The 20,426-nt window shown below is 40.1% G+C and overlaps 14 non-coding genes across 14 annotated transcripts; all 14 read right to left on the reverse strand.

Annotated features, from left to right (window-relative positions):
* Positions 1-349: 349 nt before the first annotated feature.
* LOC137912472 (5S ribosomal RNA) lies at positions 350-468 on the reverse strand. The gene has a single exon (XR_011106329.1). It is a non-coding gene; the product is annotated as a 5S ribosomal RNA (ribosomal RNA).
* A 1,318-nt stretch (positions 469-1,786) lies between these two features.
* On the reverse strand, positions 1,787-1,905 carry LOC137912321 (5S ribosomal RNA). The gene has a single exon (XR_011106199.1). It is a non-coding gene; the product is annotated as a 5S ribosomal RNA (ribosomal RNA).
* A 1,348-nt stretch (positions 1,906-3,253) lies between these two features.
* Positions 3,254-3,372, reverse strand: LOC137912391 (5S ribosomal RNA). The gene has a single exon (XR_011106265.1). It is a non-coding gene; the product is annotated as a 5S ribosomal RNA (ribosomal RNA).
* A 1,419-nt stretch (positions 3,373-4,791) lies between these two features.
* LOC137912403 (5S ribosomal RNA) lies at positions 4,792-4,910 on the reverse strand. Its single transcript, XR_011106267.1, has one exon. It is a non-coding gene; the product is annotated as a 5S ribosomal RNA (ribosomal RNA).
* A 1,383-nt stretch (positions 4,911-6,293) lies between these two features.
* Positions 6,294-6,412, reverse strand: LOC137912414 (5S ribosomal RNA). Its single transcript, XR_011106273.1, has one exon. It is a non-coding gene; the product is annotated as a 5S ribosomal RNA (ribosomal RNA).
* A 1,329-nt stretch (positions 6,413-7,741) lies between these two features.
* On the reverse strand, positions 7,742-7,860 carry LOC137912322 (5S ribosomal RNA). The gene has a single exon (XR_011106200.1). It is a non-coding gene; the product is annotated as a 5S ribosomal RNA (ribosomal RNA).
* A 1,382-nt stretch (positions 7,861-9,242) lies between these two features.
* Positions 9,243-9,361, reverse strand: LOC137912427 (5S ribosomal RNA). Its single transcript, XR_011106285.1, has one exon. It is a non-coding gene; the product is annotated as a 5S ribosomal RNA (ribosomal RNA).
* A 1,326-nt stretch (positions 9,362-10,687) lies between these two features.
* LOC137912439 (5S ribosomal RNA) lies at positions 10,688-10,806 on the reverse strand. Its single transcript, XR_011106296.1, has one exon. It is a non-coding gene; the product is annotated as a 5S ribosomal RNA (ribosomal RNA).
* Positions 10,807-12,136: 1,330 nt separating this feature from the next.
* Positions 12,137-12,255, reverse strand: LOC137912323 (5S ribosomal RNA). The gene has a single exon (XR_011106201.1). It is a non-coding gene; the product is annotated as a 5S ribosomal RNA (ribosomal RNA).
* A 1,382-nt stretch (positions 12,256-13,637) lies between these two features.
* LOC137912470 (5S ribosomal RNA) lies at positions 13,638-13,756 on the reverse strand. The gene has a single exon (XR_011106327.1). It is a non-coding gene; the product is annotated as a 5S ribosomal RNA (ribosomal RNA).
* Positions 13,757-15,175: 1,419 nt separating this feature from the next.
* Positions 15,176-15,294, reverse strand: LOC137912450 (5S ribosomal RNA). The gene has a single exon (XR_011106308.1). It is a non-coding gene; the product is annotated as a 5S ribosomal RNA (ribosomal RNA).
* Positions 15,295-16,624: 1,330 nt separating this feature from the next.
* On the reverse strand, positions 16,625-16,743 carry LOC137912329 (5S ribosomal RNA). The gene has a single exon (XR_011106207.1). It is a non-coding gene; the product is annotated as a 5S ribosomal RNA (ribosomal RNA).
* Positions 16,744-18,125: 1,382 nt separating this feature from the next.
* Positions 18,126-18,244, reverse strand: LOC137912462 (5S ribosomal RNA). The gene has a single exon (XR_011106319.1). It is a non-coding gene; the product is annotated as a 5S ribosomal RNA (ribosomal RNA).
* Positions 18,245-19,630: 1,386 nt separating this feature from the next.
* LOC137912502 (5S ribosomal RNA) lies at positions 19,631-19,749 on the reverse strand. The gene has a single exon (XR_011106358.1). It is a non-coding gene; the product is annotated as a 5S ribosomal RNA (ribosomal RNA).
* Positions 19,750-20,426: the final 677 nt, after the last annotated feature.

Consider the following 20,426-nt stretch of genomic DNA (forward strand, 5'->3'; position numbering starts at 1 on the left):
CTGTCTGGATACAAAAAAGGACCAATCTCTGCTGTCCAATCGCAGCTGTTCAATCACTGATCAAAGATCAAATTAAAAGATGATGAACATCAAATATACAGATCAAATAAAATATCTAAAAATCAAAGGAAGCACAATTTTATATATATAATCACACATGGTCATTTTACTCTGGCGTCATCCATGCTTGTGTCATTAAAAATAAATAAATAAAATCAACCTATGAAATCAATCAACTGCTCAAGGAAAGTCATCAATCACAAGTCTTCAAATTGACAACCATCTTGATTTCCGACTTTTGGAAGAAAAAATTCCATTTTGTTTGCCCGCAGCCTCAGGGATGAGGAAAAGCTTACGGCACCTGGTATTCCCAGGCGGTCTCCCATCCAAGTACTAACCAGGCCCGACCCTGCTTAGCTTCCGAGATCGGACGAGATCGGGCGTGTTCAGAGTGGTATGGCCATAGACGAAAGCTGCGGCGAAAAGGACAGTATATAAACACGACTGTCCAAACTCAGCGGACCGCCGTGTATTAAAAAAAACAAATACTTTCCCAGCGGGCGTCACCTTGTATCTCCGCCTGTCACGCGGAAGACCGGGGTTCGGTTCCCCGACGGGGAGATGTTCTTTGTATCCAGGCATCCGGCGTAAATATTTTCCAAAGAAATTAAGCATGCAATCAACTTCTTGATCAATCTTGGAACACATTTAATTCTGAGATCCATCCTGTCTCGATACAAAAAGGTTCATTCTTTGCTGTCCAATCACAGCTGTTCAATCACTGATCAAAGATCAAATTAAAAGATGATGAACATCAAAGATACAAATCAAATAAAAGATGATGAACATCAAAGATACAGATCAAATAAAAGATGATGAACATCAAAGATACAGATCAAATAAAAGATGTTGAACATCAAAGATACAAATCAAACCATACAGGGCAATGCAGCCTCATGGTAGTACCGGTAGTGCGGTTAGCAGGAGCTAACGTAGCATTGCTAGTTTCTCCCTTGTGCCGGTCTCAAGCCCGGATAAATGCAGAGAGTTGCATCAGGAATGGTGTGGTGTTGGTTGGAAATAAGAAGGCAGTAGCAGTTCCAACCACTTAACTTTATCAGAACATCTTTAGTACATCTTTAGTACATCTTTAGTACATCTTTAGTACATCTTTAGTGCATCTTTAGTACATCTTGAGTACAACTCGCACTGGAACATCAACTCTGCATTCTTCTTCTCTCATTCTGTCTCTCGCTCCTCTCGCTTCTTCTGCAGTCCCTATTTCTCAGCATCAGAGTACTTACGCCCTCTTGTGGCGAAAGCATAGAACACAAAAAATGGCATCCGGCGAAAATATTTTCCAAAAGAATTATGCATGCAATAAACTTCTTGATCTTGATCATCTTGGAATACATTTAATTCTGAAATCGATCCTGTCTGGATACAAAACAGGTCCAATCTCTGCTGTCCAATCGCAGCTGTTCAGTCACTGATCAAAGATCAAATTAAAAGATGATGAACATCAAATATACAGATCAAATAAAATATCTAAAAATCAAAGGAAGCACAATTTTATATATATAATCACACATGGTCATTTTACTCTGGCGTCATCCATGCTTGTGTCATTAAAAATAAATAAATAAATAAAATCAACCTATGAAATCAATCAACTGCTCAAGGAAAGTCATCAATCACAAGTCTTCAAATTGACAACCATCTTGATTTCCGACTTTTGGATGAAAAAATTCCATTTTGTTTGCCCGCAGCCTCAGGGATGAGGAAAAGCTTACGGCTCCTGGTATTCCCAGGCGGTCTCCCACCCAAGTACTAACCAGGCCCGACCCTGCTTAGCTTCCGAGATCGGACGAGACCGGGCGTGTTCAGAGTGGTATGGCCGTAGACAAAAGCTGCGGCGAAAAGGACAGTATATAAACACGACTGTCCAAACTCGGCGGACCGCCGTGTATAACAATAAAAAAATACTTTCCCAGCGGGCGTCACCTTGTATCTCCGCCTGTCACGCGGAAGACCGGGTTTCGGTTCCCCGACGGGGAGATGTTCTTTGTATCCAGGCATCCGGCGTAAATATTTTCCAAAGAAATTAAGCATGCAATCAACTTCTTGATCAATCTTGGAACACATTTAATTCTGAGATCCATCCTGTCTCGATACAAAAAGGTTCATTCTTTGCTGTCCAATCACAGCTGTTCAATCACTGATCAAAGATCAAATTAAAAGATGATGAACATCAAAGATACAAATCAAATAAAAGATGATGAACATCAAAGATACAGATCAAATAAAAGATGATGAACATCAAAGATACAGATCAAATAAAAGATGATGAACATCAAAGATACAAATCAAACCATACAGGGCAATGCAGCCTCATGGTAGTACGGGTAGTGCGGTTAGCAGGAGCTAACGTAGCATTGCTAGTATCTCCCTTGTGCCGGTCTCAAGCCCGGATAAATGCAGAGAGTTGCATCAGCAATGGTGTGGTGTTGGTTGGAAATAAGAAGGCAGTAGCAGTTCCAACCACTTAACTTTATCAGAACATCTTTAGTACATCTTTAGTACATCTTTAGTACATCTTTAGTACATCTTTAGTGCATCTTTAGTGCATCTTTAGTACATCTTTAGTGCACCTTTAGTACATCTTGAGTACAACTCGCACTGGAACATCAACTCTGCATTCTTCTTCTCTCATTCTCTCTCTCGCTCCTCTCGCTTCTTCTGCAGTCCCTATTTCTCAGCATCAGAGTACTTACGCCCTCTTGTGGCGAAAGCATAGAACACAAAAAATGGCATCCGGCGAAAATATTTTCCAAAAGAATTATGCATGCAATAAACTTCTTGATCTTGATCAATCTTGGAATACATTTAATTCTGAAATCGATCCTGTCTGGATACAAAAAAGGACCAATCTCTGCTGTCCAATCGCAGCTGTTCAATCACTGATCAAAGATCAAATTAAAAGATGATGAACATCAAATATACAGATCAAATAAAATATCTAAAAATCAAAGGAAGCACAATTTTATATATATAATCACACATGGTCATTTTACTCTGGCGTCATCCATGCTTGTGTCATTAAAAATAAATAAATAAAATCAACCTATGAAATCAATCAACTGCTCAAGGAAAGTCATCAATCACAAGTCTTCAAATTGACAACCATCTTGATTTCCGACTTTTGGAAGAAAAAATTCCATTTTGTTTGCCCGCAGCCTCAGGGATGAGGAAAAGCTTACGGCACCTGGTATTCCCAGGCGGTCTCCCATCCAAGTACTAACCAGGCCCGACCCTGCTTAGCTTCCGAGATCGGACGAGATCGGGCGTGTTCAGAGTGGTATGGCCGTAGACGAAAGCTGCGGCGAAAAGGACAGTATATAAACACGACTGTCCAAACTCAGCGGACCGCCGTGTATTAAAAAAAACAAATACTTTCCCAGCGGGCGTCACCTTGTATCTCCGCCTGTCACGCGGAAGACCGGGGTTCGGTTCCCCGACGGGGAGATGTTCTTTGTATCCAGGCATCCGGCGTAAATATTTTCCAAAGAAATTAAGCATGCAATCAACTTCTTGATCAATATTGGAACACATTTAATTCTGAGATCCATCCTGTCTCGATACAAAAAGGTTCATTCTTTGCTGTCCAATCACAGCTGTTCAATCACTGATCAAAGATCAAATTAAAAGATGATGAACATCAAAGATACAAATCAAATAAAAGATGATGAACATCAAAGATACAGATCAAATAAAAGATGATGAACATCAAAGATACAAATCAAATAAAAGATGATGAACATCAAAGATACAGATCAAATAAAAGATGATGAACATCAGAGATATAGATCAAATAAAAGATGATGAACATCAAAGATACAAATCAAACCATACCGGGCAATGCAGCCTCATGGTAGTACCGGTAGTGCGGTTAGCAGGAGCTAACGTAGCATTGCTAGTATCTCCCTTGTGCCGGTCTCAAGCCCGGATAAATGCAGAGAGTTGCATCAGGAATGGTGTGGTGTTGGTTGGAAATAAGAAGGCAGTAGCAGTTCCAACCACTTAACTTTATCAGAACATCTTTAGTACATCTTTAGTACATCTTTAGTACATCTTTAGTGCATCTTTAGTACATCTTTAGTGCATCTTTAGTACATCTTTAGTGCACCTTTAGTACATCTTGAGTACAACTCGCTCTGGAACATCAACTCTGCATTCTTCTTCTCTCATTCTCTCTCTCGCTCCTCTCGCTTCTTCTGCAGTCCCTATTTCTCAGCATCAGAGTGCTTACGCCCTCTTGTGGCGAAAGCATAGAACACAAAAAATGGCATCCGGCGAAAATATTTTCCAAAAGAATTATTCATGCATTAAACTTCTTGATCTTGATCATCTTGGAATACATTTAATTCTGAAATCGATCCTGTCTGGATACAAAACAGGTCCAATCTCTGCTGTCCAATCGCAGCTGTTCAGTCACTGATCAAAGATCAAATTAAAAGATGATGAACATCAAATATACAGATCAAATAAAATATCTAAAAATCAAAGGAAGCACAATTTTATATATATAATCACACATGGTCATTTTACTCTGGCGTCATCCATGCTTGTGTCATTAAAAATAAATAAATAAATAAAATCAACCTATGAAATCAATCAACTGCTCAAGGAAAGTCATCAATCACAAGTCTTCAAATTGACAACCATCTTGATTTCCAACTTTTGGATGAAAAAATTCCATTTTGTTTGCCCGCAGCCTCAGGGATGAGGAAAAGCTTACGGCACCTGGTATTCCCAGGCGGTCTCCCATCCAAGTACTAACCAGGCCCGACCCTGCTTAGCTTCCGAGATCGGACGAGATCGGGCGTGTTCAGAGTGGTATGGCCGTAGACGAAAGCTGCGGCGAAAAGGACAGTATATAAACACGACTGTCCAAACTCGGCGGACCGCCGTGTATTACAAAAAAAAAAATACTTTCCCAGCGGGCGTCACCTTGTATCTCCGCCTGTCACGCGGAAGACCGGGGTTCGGTTCCCCGACGGGGAGATGTTCTTTGTATCCAGGCATCCGGCGTAAATATTTTCCAAAGAAATTAAGCATGCAATCAACTTCTTGATCAATCTTGGAACACATTTAATTCTGAGATCCATCCTGTCTCGATACAAAAAGGTTCATTCTTTGCTGTCCAATCACAGCTGTTCAATCACTGATCAAAGATCAAATTAAAAGATGATGAACATCAAAGATACAAATCAAATAAAAGATGATGAACATCAAAGATACAGATCAAATAAAAGATGATGAACATCAAAGATACAGATCAAATAAAAGATGATGAACATCAAAGATACAGATCAAATAAAAGATGATGAACATCAAAGATACAAATCAAACCATACAGGGCAATGCAGCCTCATGGTAGTACGGGTAGTGCGGTTAGCAGGAGCTAACGTAGCATTGCTAGTATCTCCCTTGTGCCGGTCTCAAGCCCGGATAAATGCAGAGAGTTGCATCAGGAATGGTGTGGTGTTGGTTGGAAATAAGAAGGCAGTAGCAGTTCCAACCACTTAACTTTATCAGAACATCTTTAGTACATCTTTAGTACATCTTTAGTACATCTTTAGTGCATCTTTAGTGCATCTTTAGTGCATCTTTAGTACATCTTTAGTGCACCTTTAGTACATCTTGAGTACAACTCGCACTGGAACATCAACTCTGCATTCTTCTTCTCTCATTCTCTCTCTCGCTCCTCTCGCTTCTTCTGCAGTCCCTATTTCTCAGCATCAGAGTACTTACGCCCTCTTGTGGCGAAAGCATAGAACACAAAAAATGGCATCCGGCGAAAATATTTTCCAAAAGAATTATGCATGCAATAAACTTCTTGATCTTGATCAATCTTGGAATACATTTAATTCTGAAATCGATCCTGTCTGGATACAAAAAAGGACCAATCTCTGCTGTCCAATCGCAGCTGTTCAATCACTGATCAAAGATCAAATTAAAAGATGATGAACATCAAATATACAGATCAAATAAAATATCTAAAAATCAAAGGAAGCACAATTTTATATATATAATCACACATGGTCATTTTACTCTGGCGTCATCCATGCTTGTGTCATTAAAAATAAATAAATAAAATCAACCTATGAAATCAATCAACTGCTCAAGGAAAGTCATCAATCACAAGTCTTCAAATTGACAACCATCTTGATTTCCGACTTTTGGAAGAAAAAATTCCATTTTGTTTGCCCGCAGCCTCAGGGATGAGGAAAAGCTTACGGCACCTGGTATTCCCAGGCGGTCTCCCATCCAAGTACTAACCAGGCCCGACCCTGCTTAGCTTCCGAGATCGGACGAGATCGGGCGTGTTCAGAGTGGTATGGCCGTAGACGAAAGCTGCGGCGAAAAGGACAGTATATAAACACGACTGTCCAAACTCAGCGGACCGCCGTGTATTAAAAAAAACAAATACTTTCCCAGCGGGCGTCACCTTGTATCTCCGCCTGTCACGCGGAAGACCGGGGTTCGGTTCCCCGACGGAGAGATGTTCTTTGTATCCAGGCATCCGGCGTAAATATTTTCCAAAGAAATTAAGCATGCAATCAACTTCTTGATCAATCTTGGAACACATTTAATTCTGAGATCCATCCTGTCTCGATACAAAAAGGTTCATTCTTTGCTGTCCAATCACAGCTGTTCAATCACTGATCAAAGATCAAATTAAAAGATGATGAACATCAAAGATACAAATCAAATAAAAGATGATGAACATCAAAGATACAGATCAAATAAAAGATGATGAACATCAAAGATACAGATCAAATAAAAGATGTTGAACATCAAAGATACAAATCAAACCATACAGGGCAATGCAGCCTCATGGTAGTACCGGTAGTGCGGTTAGCAGGAGCTAACGTAGCATTGCTAGTTTCTCCCTTGTGCCGGTCTCAAGCCCGGATAAATGCAGAGAGTTGCATCAGGAATGGTGTGGTGTTGGTTGGAAATAAGAAGGCAGTAGCAGTTCCAACCACTTAACTTTATCAGAACATCTTTAGTACATCTTTAGTACATCTTTAGTACATCTTTAGTACATCTTTAGTACATCTTTAGTGCATCTTTAGTACATCTTGAGTACAACTCGCACTGGAACATCAACTCTGCATTCTTCTTCTCTCATTCTGTCTCTCGCTCCTCTCGCTTCTTCTGCAGTCCCTATTTCTCAGCATCAGAGTACTTACGCCCTCTTGTGGCGAAAGCATAGAACACAAAAAATGGCATCCGGCGAAAATATTTTCCAAAAGAATTATGCATGCAATAAACTTCTTGATCTTGATCATCTTGGAATACATTTAATTCTGAAATCGATCCTGTCTGGATACAAAACAGGTCCAATCTCTGCTGTCCAATCGCAGCTGTTCAGTCACTGATCAAAGATCAAATTAAAAGATGATGAACATCAAATATACAGATCAAATAAAATATCTAAAAATCAAAGGAAGCACAATTTTATATATATAATCACACATGGTCATTTTACTCTGGCGTCATCCATGCTTGTGTCATTAAAAATAAATAAATAAATAAAATCAACCTATGAAATCAATCAACTGCTCAAGGAAAGTCATCAATCACAAGTCTTCAAATTGACAACCATCTTGATTTCCGACTTTTGGATGAAAAAATTCCATTTTGTTTGCCCGCAGCCTCAGGGATGAGGAAAAGCTTACGGCTCCTGGTATTCCCAGGCGGTCTCCCACCCAAGTACTAACCAGGCCCGACCCTGCTTAGCTTCCGAGATCGGACGAGACCGGGCGTGTTCAGAGTGGTATGGCCGTAGACAAAAGCTGCGGCGAAAAGGACAGTATATAAACACGACTGTCCAAACTCGGCGGACCGCCGTGTATAACAAAAAAAAAATACTTTCCCAGCGGGCGTCACCTTGTATCTCCGCCTGTCACGCGGAAGACCGGGGTTCGGTTCCCCGACGGGGAGATGTTCTTTGTATCCAGGCATCCGGCGTAAATATTTTCCAAAGAAATTAAGCATGCAATCAACTTCTTGATCAATCTTGGAACACATTTAATTCTGAGATCCATCCTGTCTCGATACAAAAAGGTTCATTCTTTGCTGTCCAATCACAGCTGTTCAATCACTGATCAAAGATCAAATTAAAAGATGATGAACATCAAAGATACAAATCAAATAAAAGATGATGAACATCAAAGATACAGATCAAATAAAAGATGATGAACATCAAAGATACAGATCAAATAAAAGATGATGAACATCAAAGATACAGATCAAATAAAAGATGATGAACATCAAAGATACAAATCAAACCATACAGGGCAATGCAGCCTCATGGTAGTACGGGTAGTGCGGTTAGCAGGAGCTAACGTAGCATTGCTAGTATCTCCCTTGTGCCGGTCTCAAGCCCGGATAAATGCAGAGAGTTGCATCAGGAATGGTGTGGTGTTGGTTGGAAATAAGAAGGCAGTAGCAGTTCCAACCACTTAACTTTATCAGAACATCTTTAGTACATCTTTAGTACATCTTTAGTACATCTTTAGTACATCTTTAGTGCATCTTTAGTGCATCTTTAGTACATCTTTAGTGCACCTTTAGTACATCTTGAGTACAACTCGCACTGGAACATCAACTCTGCATTCTTCTTCTCTCATTCTCTCTCTCGCTCCTCTCGCTTCTTCTGCAGTCCCTATTTCTCAGCATCAGAGTACTTACGCCCTCTTGTGGCGAAAGCATAGAACACAAAAAATGGCATCCGGCGAAAATATTTTCCAAAAGAATTATGCATGCAATAAACTTCTTGATCTTGATCAATCTTGGAATACATTTAATTCTGAAATCGATCCTGTCTGGATACAAAAAAGGACCAATCTCTGCTGTCCAATCGCAGCTGTTCAATCACTGATCAAAGATCAAATTAAAAGATGATGAACATCAAATATACAGATCAAATAAAATATCTAAAAATCAAAGGAAGCACAATTTTATATATATAATCACACATGGTCATTTTACTCTGGCGTCATCCATGCTTGTGTCATTAAAAATAAATAAATAAAATCAACCTATGAAATCAATCAACTGCTCAAGGAAAGTCATCAATCACAAGTCTTCAAATTGACAACCATCTTGATTTCCGACTTTTGGAAGAAAAAATTCCATTTTGTTTGCCCGCAGCCTCAGGGATGAGGAAAAGCTTACGGCACCTGGTATTCCCAGGCGGTCTCCCATCCAAGTACTAACCAGGCCCGACCCTGCTTAGCTTCCGAGATCGGACGAGATCGGGCGTGTTCAGAGTGGTATGGCCGTAGACGAAAGCTGCGGCGAAAAGGACAGTATATAAACACGACTGTCCAAACTCGGCGGACCGCCGTGTATTACAAAAAACAAAATACTTTCCCAGCGGGCGTCACCTTGTATCTCCGCCTGTCACGCGGAAGACCGGGGTTCGGTTCCCCGACGGGGAGATGTTCTTTGTATCCAGGCATCCGGCGTAAATATTTTCCAAAGAAATTAAGCATGCAATCAACTTCTTGATCAATCTTGGAACACATTTAATTCTGAGATCCATCCTGTCTCGATACAAAAAGGTTCATTCTTTGCTGTCCAATCACAGCTGTTCAATCACTGATCAAAGATCAAATTAAAAGATGATGAACATCAAAGATACAAATCAAATAAAAGATGATGAACATCAAAGATACAGATCAAATAAAAGATGATGAACATCAAAGATACAGATCAAATAAAAGATGTTGAACATCAAAGATACAAATCAAACCGTACAGGGCAATGCAGCCTCATGGTAGTACCGGTAGTGCGGTTAGCAGGAGCTAACGTAGCATTGCTAGTTTCTCCCTTGTGCCGGTCTCAAGCCCGGATAAATGCAGAGAGTTGCATCAGGAATGGTGTGGTGTTGGTTGGAAATAAGAAGGCAGTAGCAGTTCCAACCACTTAACTTTATCAGAACATCTTTAGTACATCTTTAGTACATCTTTAGTACATCTTTAGTACATCTTTAGTACATCTTTAGTGCATCTTTAGTACATCTTGAGTACAACTCGCACTGGAACATCAACTCTGCATTCTTCTTCTCTCATTCTGTCTCTCGCTCCTCTCGCTTCTTCTGCAGTCCCTATTTCTCAGCATCAGAGTACTTACGCCCTCTTGTGGCGAAAGCATAGAACACAAAAAATGGCATCCGGCGAAAATATTTTCCAAAAGAATTATGCATGCAATAAACTTCTTGATCTTGATCATCTTGGAATACATTTAATTCTGAAATCGATCCTGTCTGGATACAAAACAGGTCCAATCTCTGCTGTCCAATCGCAGCTGTTCAGTCACTGATCAAAGATCAAATTAAAAGATGATGAACATCAAATATACAGATCAAATAAAATATCTAAAAATCAAAGGAAGCACAATTTTATATATATAATCACACATGGTCATTTTACTCTGGCGTCATCCATGCTTGTGTCATTAAAAATAAATAAATAAAATCAACCTATGAAATCAATCAACTGCTCAAGGAAAGTCATCAATCACAAGTCTTCAAATTGACAACCATCTTGATTTCCAACTTTTGGATGAAAAAATTCCATTTTGTTTGCCCGCAGCCTCAGGGATGAGGAAAAGCTTACGGCACCTGGTATTCCCAGGCGGTCTCCCATCCAAGTACTAACCAGGCCCGACCCTGCTTAGCTTCCGAGATCGGACGAGATCGGGCGTGTTCAGAGTGGTATGGCCGTAGACGAAAGCTGCGGCGAAAAGGACAGTATATAAACACGACTGTCCAAACTCGGCGGACCGCCGTGTATTACAAAAAACAAAATACTTTCCCAGCGGGCGTCACCTTGTATCTCCGCCTGTCACGCGGAAGACCGGGGTTCGGTTCCCCGACGGGGAGATGTTCTTTGTATCCAGGCATCCGGCGTAAATATTTTCCAAAGAAATTAAGCATGCAATCAACTTCTTGATCAATCTTGGAACACATTTAATTCTGAGATCCATCCTGTCTCGATACAAAAAGGTTCATTCTTTGCTGTCCAATCACAGCTGTTCAATCACTGATCAAAGATCAAATTAAAAGATGATGAACATCAAAGATACAAATCAAATAAAAGATGATGAACATCAAAGATACAGATCAAATAAAAGATGATGAACATCAAAGATACAGATCAAATAAAAGATGTTGAACATCAAAGATACAAATCAAACCATACAGGGCAATGCAGCCTCATGGTAGTACCGGTAGTGCGGTTAGCAGGAGCTAACGTAGCATTGCTAGTTTCTCCCTTGTGCCGGTCTCAAGCCCGGATAAATGCAGAGAGTTGCATCAGGAATGGTGTGGTGTTGGTTGGAAATAAGAAGGCAGTAGCAGTTCCAACCACTTAACTTTATCAGAACATCTTTAGTACATCTTTAGTACATCTTTAGTACATCTTTAGTACATCTTTAGTACATCTTTAGTGCATCTTTAGTACATCTTGAGTACAACTCGCACTGGAACATCAACTCTGCATTCTTCTTCTCTCATTCTGTCTCTCGCTCCTCTCGCTTCTTCTGCAGTCCCTATTTCTCAGCATCAGAGTACTTACGCCCTCTTGTGGCGAAAGCATAGAACACAAAAAATGGCATCCGGCGAAAATATTTTCCAAAAGAATTATGCATGCAATAAACTTCTTGATCTTGATCATCTTGGAATACATTTAATTCTGAAATCGATCCTGTCTGGATACAAAACAGGTCCAATCTCTGCTGTCCAATCGCAGCTGTTCAGTCACTGATCAAAGATCAAATTAAAAGATGATGAACATCAAATATACAGATCAAATAAAATATCTAAAAATCAAAGGAAGCACAATTTTATATATATAATCACACATGGTCATTTTACTCTGGCGTCATCCATGCTTGTGTCATTAAAAATAAATAAATAAATAAAATCAACCTATGAAATCAATCAACTGCTCAAGGAAAGTCATCAATCACAAGTCTTCAAATTGACAACCATCTTGATTTCCGACTTTTGGATGAAAAAATTCCATTTTGTTTGCCCGCAGCCTCAGGGATGAGGAAAAGCTTACGGCTCCTGGTATTCCCAGGCGGTCTCCCACCCAAGTACTAACCAGGCCCGACCCTGCTTAGCTTCCGAGATCGGACGAGACCGGGCGTGTTCAGAGTGGTATGGCCGTAGACGAAAGCTGCGGCGAAAAGGACAGTATATAAACACGACTGTCCAAACTCGGCGGACCGCCGTGTATAACAAAAAAAAAATACTTTCCCAGCGGGCGTCACCTTGTATCTCCGCCTGTCACGCGGAAGACCGGGGTTCGGTTCCCCGACGGGGAGATGTTCTTTGTATCCAGGCATCCGGCGTAAATATTTTCCAAAGAAATTAAGCATGCAATCAACTTCTTGATCAATCTTGGAACACATTTAATTCTGAGATCCATCCTGTCTCGATACAAAAAGGTTCATTCTTTGCTGTCCAATCACAGCTGTTCAATCACTGATCAAAGATCAAATTAAAAGATGATGAACATCAAAGATACAAATCAAATAAAAGATGATGAACATCAAAGATACAGATCAAATAAAAGATGATGAACATCAAAGATACAGATCAAATAAAAGATGATGAACATCAAAGATACAGATCAAATAAAAGATGATGAACATCAAAGATACAAATCAAACCATACAGGGCAATGCAGCCTCATGGTAGTATGGGTAGTGCGGTTAGCAGGAGCTAACGTAGCATTGCTAGTATCTCCCTTGTGCCGGTCTCAAGCCCGGATAAATGCAGAGAGTTGCATCAGCAATGGTGTGGTGTTGGTTGGAAATAAGAAGGCAGTAGCAGTTCCAACCACTTAACTTTATCAGAACATCTTTAGTACATCTTTAGTACATCTTTAGTACATCTTTAGTACATCTTTAGTGCATCTTTAGTGCATCTTTAGTACATCTTTAGTGCACCTTTAGTACATCTTGAGTACAACTCGCACTGGAACATCAACTCTGCATTCTTCTTCTCTCATTCTCTCTCTCGCTCCTCTCGCTTCTTCTGCAGTCCCTATTTCTCAGCATCAGAGTACTTACGCCCTCTTGTGGCGAAAGCATAGAACACAAAAAATGGCATCCGGCGAAAATATTTTCCAAAAGAATTATGCATGCAATAAACTTCTTGATCTTGATCAATCTTGGAATACATTTAATTCTGAAATCGATCCTGTCTGGATACAAAAAAGGACCAATCTCTGCTGTCCAATCGCAGCTGTTCAATCACTGATCAAAGATCAAATTAAAAGATGATGAACATCAAATATACAGATCAAATAAAATATCTAAAAATCAAAGGAAGCACAATTTTATATATATAATCACACATGGTCATTTTACTCTGGCGTCATCCATGCTTGTGTCATTAAAAATAAATAAATAAAATCAACCTATGAAATCAATCAACTGCTCAAGGAAAGTCATCAATCACAAGTCTTCAAATTGACAACCATCTTGATTTCCGACTTTTGGAAGAAAAAATTCCATTTTGTTTGCCCGCAGCCTCAGGGATGAGGAAAAGCTTACGGCACCTGGTATTCCCAGGCGGTCTCCCATCCAGGTACTAACCAGGCCCGACCCTGCTTAGCTTCCGAGATCGGACGAGATCGGGCGTGTTCAGAGTGGTATGGCCGTAGACGAAAGCTGCGGCGAAAAGGACAGTATATAAACACGACTGTCCAAACTCAGCGGACCGCCGTGTATTAAAAAAAACAAATACTTTCCCAGCGGGCGTCACCTTGTATCTCCGCCTGTCACGCGGAAGACCGGGGTTCGGTTCCCCGACGGGGAGATGTTCTTTGTATCCAGGCATCCGGCGTAAATATTTTCCAAAGAAATTAAGCATGCAATCAACTTCTTGATCAATATTGGAACACATTTAATTCTGAGATCCATCCTGTCTCGATACAAAAAGGTTCATTCTTTGCTGTCCAATCACAGCTGTTCAATCACTGATCAAAGATCAAATTAAAAGATGATGAACATCAAAGATACAAATCAAATAAAAGATGATGAACATCAAAGATACAGATCAAATAAAAGATGATGAACATCAAAGATACAAATCAAATAAAAGATGATGAACATCAAAGATACAGATCAAATAAAAGATGATGAACATCAGAGATATAGATCAAATAAAAGATGATGAACATCAAAGATACAAATCAAACCATACCGGGCAATGCAGCCTCATGGTAGTACCGGTAGTGCGGTTAGCAGGAGCTAACGTAGCATTGCTAGTATCTCCCTTGTGCCGGTCTCAAGCCCGGATAAATGCAGAGAGTTGCATCAGGAATGGTGTGGTGTTGGTTGGAAATAAGAAGGCAGTAGCAGTTCCAACCACTTAACTTTATCAGAACATCTTTAGTACATCTTTAGTACATCTTTAGTACATCTTTAGTGCATCTTTAGTACATCTTTAGTGCATCTTTAGTACATCTTTAGTGCACCTTTAGTACATCTTGAGTACAACTCGCTCTGGAACATCAACTCTGCATTCTTCTTCTCTCATTCTCTCTCTCGCTCCTCTCGCTTCTTCTGCAGTCCCTATTTCTCAGCATCAGAGTACTTACGCCCTCTTGTGGCGAAAGCATAGAACACAAAAAATGGCATCCGGCGAAAATATTTTCCAAAAGAATTATTCATGCATTAAACTTCTTGATCTTGATCATCTTGGAATACATTTAATTCTGAAATCGATCCTGTCTGGATACAAAACAGGTCCAATCTCTGCTGTCCAATCGCAGCTGTTCAGTCACTGATCAAAGATCAAATTAAAAGATGATGAACATCAAATATACAGATCAAATAAAATATCTAAAAATCAAAGGAAGCACAATTTTATATATATAATCACACATGGTCATTTTACTCTGGCGTCATCCATGCTTGTGTCATTAAAAATAAATAAATAAATAAAATCAACCTATGAAATCAATCAACTGCTCAAGGAAAGTCATCAATCACAAGTCTTCAAATTGACAACCATCTTGATTTCCAACTTTTGGATGAAAAAATTCCATTTTGTTTGCCCGCAGCCTCAGGGATGAGGAAAAGCTTACGGCACCTGGTATTCCCAGGCGGTCTCCCATCCAAGTACTAACCAGGCCCGACCCTGCTTAGCTTCCGAGATCGGACGAGATCGGGCGTGTTCAGAGTGGTATGGCCGTAGACGAAAGCTGCGGCGAAAAGGACAGTATATAAACACGACTGTCCAAACTCGGCGGACCGCCGTGTATTACAAAAAAAAAAATACTTTCCCAGCGGGCGTCACCTTGTATCTCCGCCTGTCACGCGGAAGACCGGGGTTCGGTTCCCCGACGGGGAGATGTTCTTTGTATCCAGGCATCCGGCGTAAATATTTTCCAAAGAAATTAAGCATGCAATCAACTTCTTGATCAATCTTGGAACACATTTAATTCTGAGATCCATCCTGTCTCGATACAAAAAGGTTCATTCTTTGCTGTCCAATCACAGCTGTTCAATCACTGATCAAAGATCAAATTAAAAGATGATGAACATCAAAGATACAAATCAAATAAAAGATGATGAACATCAAAGATACAGATCAAATAAAAGATGATGAACATCAAAGATACAGATCAAATAAAAGATGTTGAACATCAAAGATACAAATCAAACCATACAGGGCAATGCAGCCTCATGGTAGTACCGGTAGTGCGGTTAGCAGGAGCTAACGTAGCATTGCTAGTTTCTCCCTTGTGCCGGTCTCAAGCCCGGATAAATGCAGAGAGTTGCATCAGGAATGGTGTGGTGTTGGTTGGAAATAAGAAGGCAGTAGCAGTTCCAACCACTTAACTTTATCAGAACATCTTTAGTACATCTTTAGTACATCTTTAGTACATCTTTAGTACATCTTTAGTACATCTTTAGTGCATCTTTAGTACATCTTGAGTACAACTCGCACTGGAACATCAACTCTGCATTCTTCTTCTCTCATTCTGTCTCTCGCTCCTCTCGCTTCTTCCGCAGTCCCTATTTCTCAGCATCAGAGTACTTACGCCCTCTTGTGGCGAAAGCATAGAACACAAAAAATGGCATCCGGCGAAAATATTTTCCAAAAGAATTATGCATGCAATAAACTTCTTGATCTTGATCATCTTGGAATACATTTAATTCTGAAATCGATCCTGTCTGGATACAAAACAGGTCCAATCTCTGCTGTCCAATCGCAGCTGTTCAGTCACTGATCAAAGATCAAATTAAAAGATGATGAACATCAAATATACAGATCAAATAAAATATCTAAAAATCAAAGGAAGCACAATTTTATATATATAATCACACATGGTCATTTTACTCTGGCGTCATCCATGCTTGTGTCATTAAAAATAAATAAATAAATAAAATCAACCTATGAAATCAATCAACTGCTCAAGGAAAGTCATCAATCACAAGTCTTCAAATTGACAACCATCTTGATTTCCGACTTGTGGATGAAAAAATTCCATTTTGTTTGCCCGCAGCCTCAGGGATGAGGAAAAGCTTACGGCTCCTGGTATTCCCAGGCGGTCTCCCACCCAAGTACTAACCAGGCCCGACCCCGCTTAGCTTCCGAGATCGGACGAGACCGGGCGTGTTCAGAGTGGTATGGCCGTAGACAAAAGCTGCGGCGAAAAGGACAGTATATAAACACGACTGTCCAAACTCGGCGGACCGCCGTGTATAACAAAAAAAAAATACTTTCCCAGCGGGCGTCACCTTGTATCTCCGCCTGTCACGCGGAAGACCGGGGTTCGGTTCCCCGACGGGGAGATGTTCTTTGTATCCAGGCATCCGGCGTAAATATTTTCCAAAGAAATTAAGCATGCAATCAACTTCTTGATCAATCTTGGAACACATTTAATTCTGAGATCCATCCTGTCTCGATACAAAAAGGTTCATTCTTTGCTGTCCAATCACAGCTGTTCAATCACTGATCAAAGATCAAATTAAAAGATGATGAACATCAAAGATACAAATCAAATAAAAGATGATGAACATCAAAGATACAGATCAAATAAAAGATGATGAACATCAAAGATACAGATCAAATAAAAGATGATGAACATCAAAGATACAGATCAAATAAAAGATGATGAACATCAAAGATACAAATCAAACCATACAGGGCAATGCAGCCTCATGGTAGTACGGGTAGTGCGGTTAGCAGGAGCTAACGTAGCATTGCTAGTATCTCCCTTGTGCCGGTCTCAAGCCCGGATAAATGCAGAGAGTTGCATCAGGAATGGTGTGGTGTTGGTTGGAAATAAGAAGGCAGTAGCAGTTCCAACCACTTAACTTTATCAGAACATCTTTAGTACATCTTTAGTACATCTTTAGTACATCTTTAGTACATCTTTAGTGCATCTTTAGTGCATCTTTAGTACATCTTTAGTGCACCTTTAGTACATCTTGAGTACAACTCGCACTGGAACATCAACTCTGCATTCTTCTTCTCTCATTCTCTCTCTCGCTCCTCTCGCTTCTTCTGCAGTCCCTATTTCTCAGCATCAGAGTACTTACGCCCTCTTGTGGCGAAAGCATAGAACACAAAAAATGGCATCCGGCGAAAATATTTTCCAAAAGAATTATGCATGCAATAAACTTCTTGATCTTGATCAATCTTGGAATACATTTAATTCTGAAATCGATCCTGTCTGGATACAAAAAAGGACCAATCTCTGCTGTCCAATCGCAGCTGTTCAATCACTGATCAAAGATCAAATTAAAAGATGATGAACATCAAATATACAGATCAAATAAAATATCTAAAAATCAAAGGAAGCACAATTTTATATATATAATCACACATGGTCATTTTACTCTGGCGTCATCCATGCTTGTGTCATTAAAAATAAATAAATAAAATCAACCTATGAAATCAATCAACTGCTCAAGGAAAGTCATCAATCACAAGTCTTCAAATTGACAACCATCTTGATTTCCGACTTTTGGAAGAAAAAATTCCATTTTGTTTGCCCGCAGCCTCAGGGATGAGGAAAAGCTTACGGCACCTGGTATTCCCAGGCGGTCTCCCATCCAAGTACTAACCAGGCCCGACCCTGCTTAGCTTCCGAGATCGGACGAGATCGGGCGTGTTCAGAGTGGTATGGCCGTAGACGAAAGCTGCGGCGAAAAGGACAGTATATAAACACGACTGTCCAAACTCAGCGGACCGCCGTGTATTAAAAAAAACAAATACTTTCCCAGCGGGCGTCACCTTGTATCTCCGCCTGTCACGCGGAAGACCGGGGTTCGGTTCCCCGACGGGGAGATGTTCTTTGTATCCAGGCATCCGGCGTAAATATTTTCCAAAGAAATTAAGCATGCAATCAACTTCTTGATCAATATTGGAACACATTTAATTCTGAGATCCATCCTGTCTCGATACAAAAAGGTTCATTCTTTGCTGTCCAATCACAGCTGTTCAATCACTGATCAAAGATCAAATTAAAAGATGATGAACATCAAAGATACAAATCAAATAAAAGATGATGAACATCAAAGATACAGATCAAATAAAAGATGATGAACATCAAAGATACAGATCAAATAAAAGATGATGAACATCAGAGATATAGATCAAATAAAAGATGATGAACATCAAAGATACAAATCAAACCATACCGGGCAATGCAGCCTCATGGTAGTACCGGTAGTGCGGTTAGCAGGAGCTAACGTAGCATTGCTAGTATCTCCCTTGTGCCGGTCTCAAGCCCGGATAAATGCAGAGAGTTGCATCAGGAATGGTGTGGTGTTGGTTGGAAATAAGAAGGCAGTAGCAGTTCCAACCACTTAACTTTATCAGAACATCTTTAGTACATCTTTAGTACATCTTTAGTACATCTTTAGTGCATCTTTAGTACATCTTTAGTGCATCTTTAGTACATCTTTAGTGCACCTTTAGTACATCTTGAGTACAACTCGCTCTGGAACATCAACTCTGCATTCTTCTTCTCTCATTCTCTCTCTCGCTCCTCTCGCTTCTTCTGCAGTCCCTATTTCTCAGCATCAGATTACTTACGCCCTCTTGTGGCGAAAGCATAGAACACAAAAAATGGCATCCGGCGAAAATATTTTCCAAAAGAATTATGCATGCAATAAACTTCTTGATCTTGATCAATCTTGGAATACATTTAATTCTGAAATCGATCCTGTCTGGATACAAAAAAGGTCCAATCTCTGCTGTCCAATCGCAGCTGTTCAATCACTGATCAAAGATCAAATTAAAAGATGATGAACATCAAATATACAGATCAAATAAAATATCTAAAAATCAAAGGAAGCACAATTTTATATATATAATCACACATGGTCATTTTACTCTGGCGTCATCCATGCTTGTGTCATTAAAAATAAATAAATAAATAAAATCAACCTATGAAATCAATCAACTGCTCAAGGAAAGTCATCAATCACAAGTCTTCAAATTGACAACCATCTTGATTTCCGACTTTTGGATGAAAAAATTCCATTTTGTTTGCCCGCAGCCTCAGGGATGAGGAAAAGCTTACGGCACCTGGTATTCCCAGGCGGTCTCCCATCCAAGTACCAACCAGGCCCGACCCTGCTTAGCTTCCGAGATCGGACGAGATCGGGCGTGTTCAGAGTGGTATGGCCGTTGACGAAAGCTGCGGCGAAAAGGACAGTATATAAACACGACTGTCCAAACTCGGCGGACCGCCGTGTATTAAAAAAAACAAATACTTTCCCAGCGGGCGTCACCTTGTATCTCCGCCTGTCACGCGGAAGACCGGGGTTCGGTTCCCCGACGGGGAGATGTTCTTTGTATCCAGGCATCCGGCGTAAATATTTTCCAAAGAAATTAAGCATGCAATCAACTTCTTGATCAATATTGGAACACATTTAATTCTGAGATCCATCCTGTCTCGATACAAAAAGGTTCATTCTTTGCTGTCCAATCACAGCTGTTCAATCACTGATCAAAGATCAAATTAAAAGATGATGAACATCAAAGATACAAATCAAATAAAAGATGATGAACATCAAAGATACAGATCAAATAAATGATGATGAACATCAGAGATATAGATCAAATAAAAGATGATGAACATCAAAGATACAAATCAAACCATACCGGGCAATGCAGCCTCATGGTAGTACCGGTAGTGCGGTTAGCAGGAGCTAACGTAGCATTGCTAGTATCTCCCTTGTGCCGGTCTCAAGCCCGGATAAATGCAGAGAGTTGCATCAGGAATGGTGTGGTGTTGGTTGGAAATAAGAAGGCAGTAGCAGTTCCAACCACTTAACTTTATCAGAACATCTTTAGTACATCTTTAGTA

This window comes from Brachionichthys hirsutus, unplaced genomic scaffold, assembly GCF_040956055.1.
Source record: "Brachionichthys hirsutus isolate HB-005 unplaced genomic scaffold, CSIRO-AGI_Bhir_v1 contig_1145, whole genome shotgun sequence".
Lineage (NCBI taxonomy): Eukaryota > Metazoa > Chordata > Actinopteri > Lophiiformes > Brachionichthyidae > Brachionichthys > Brachionichthys hirsutus.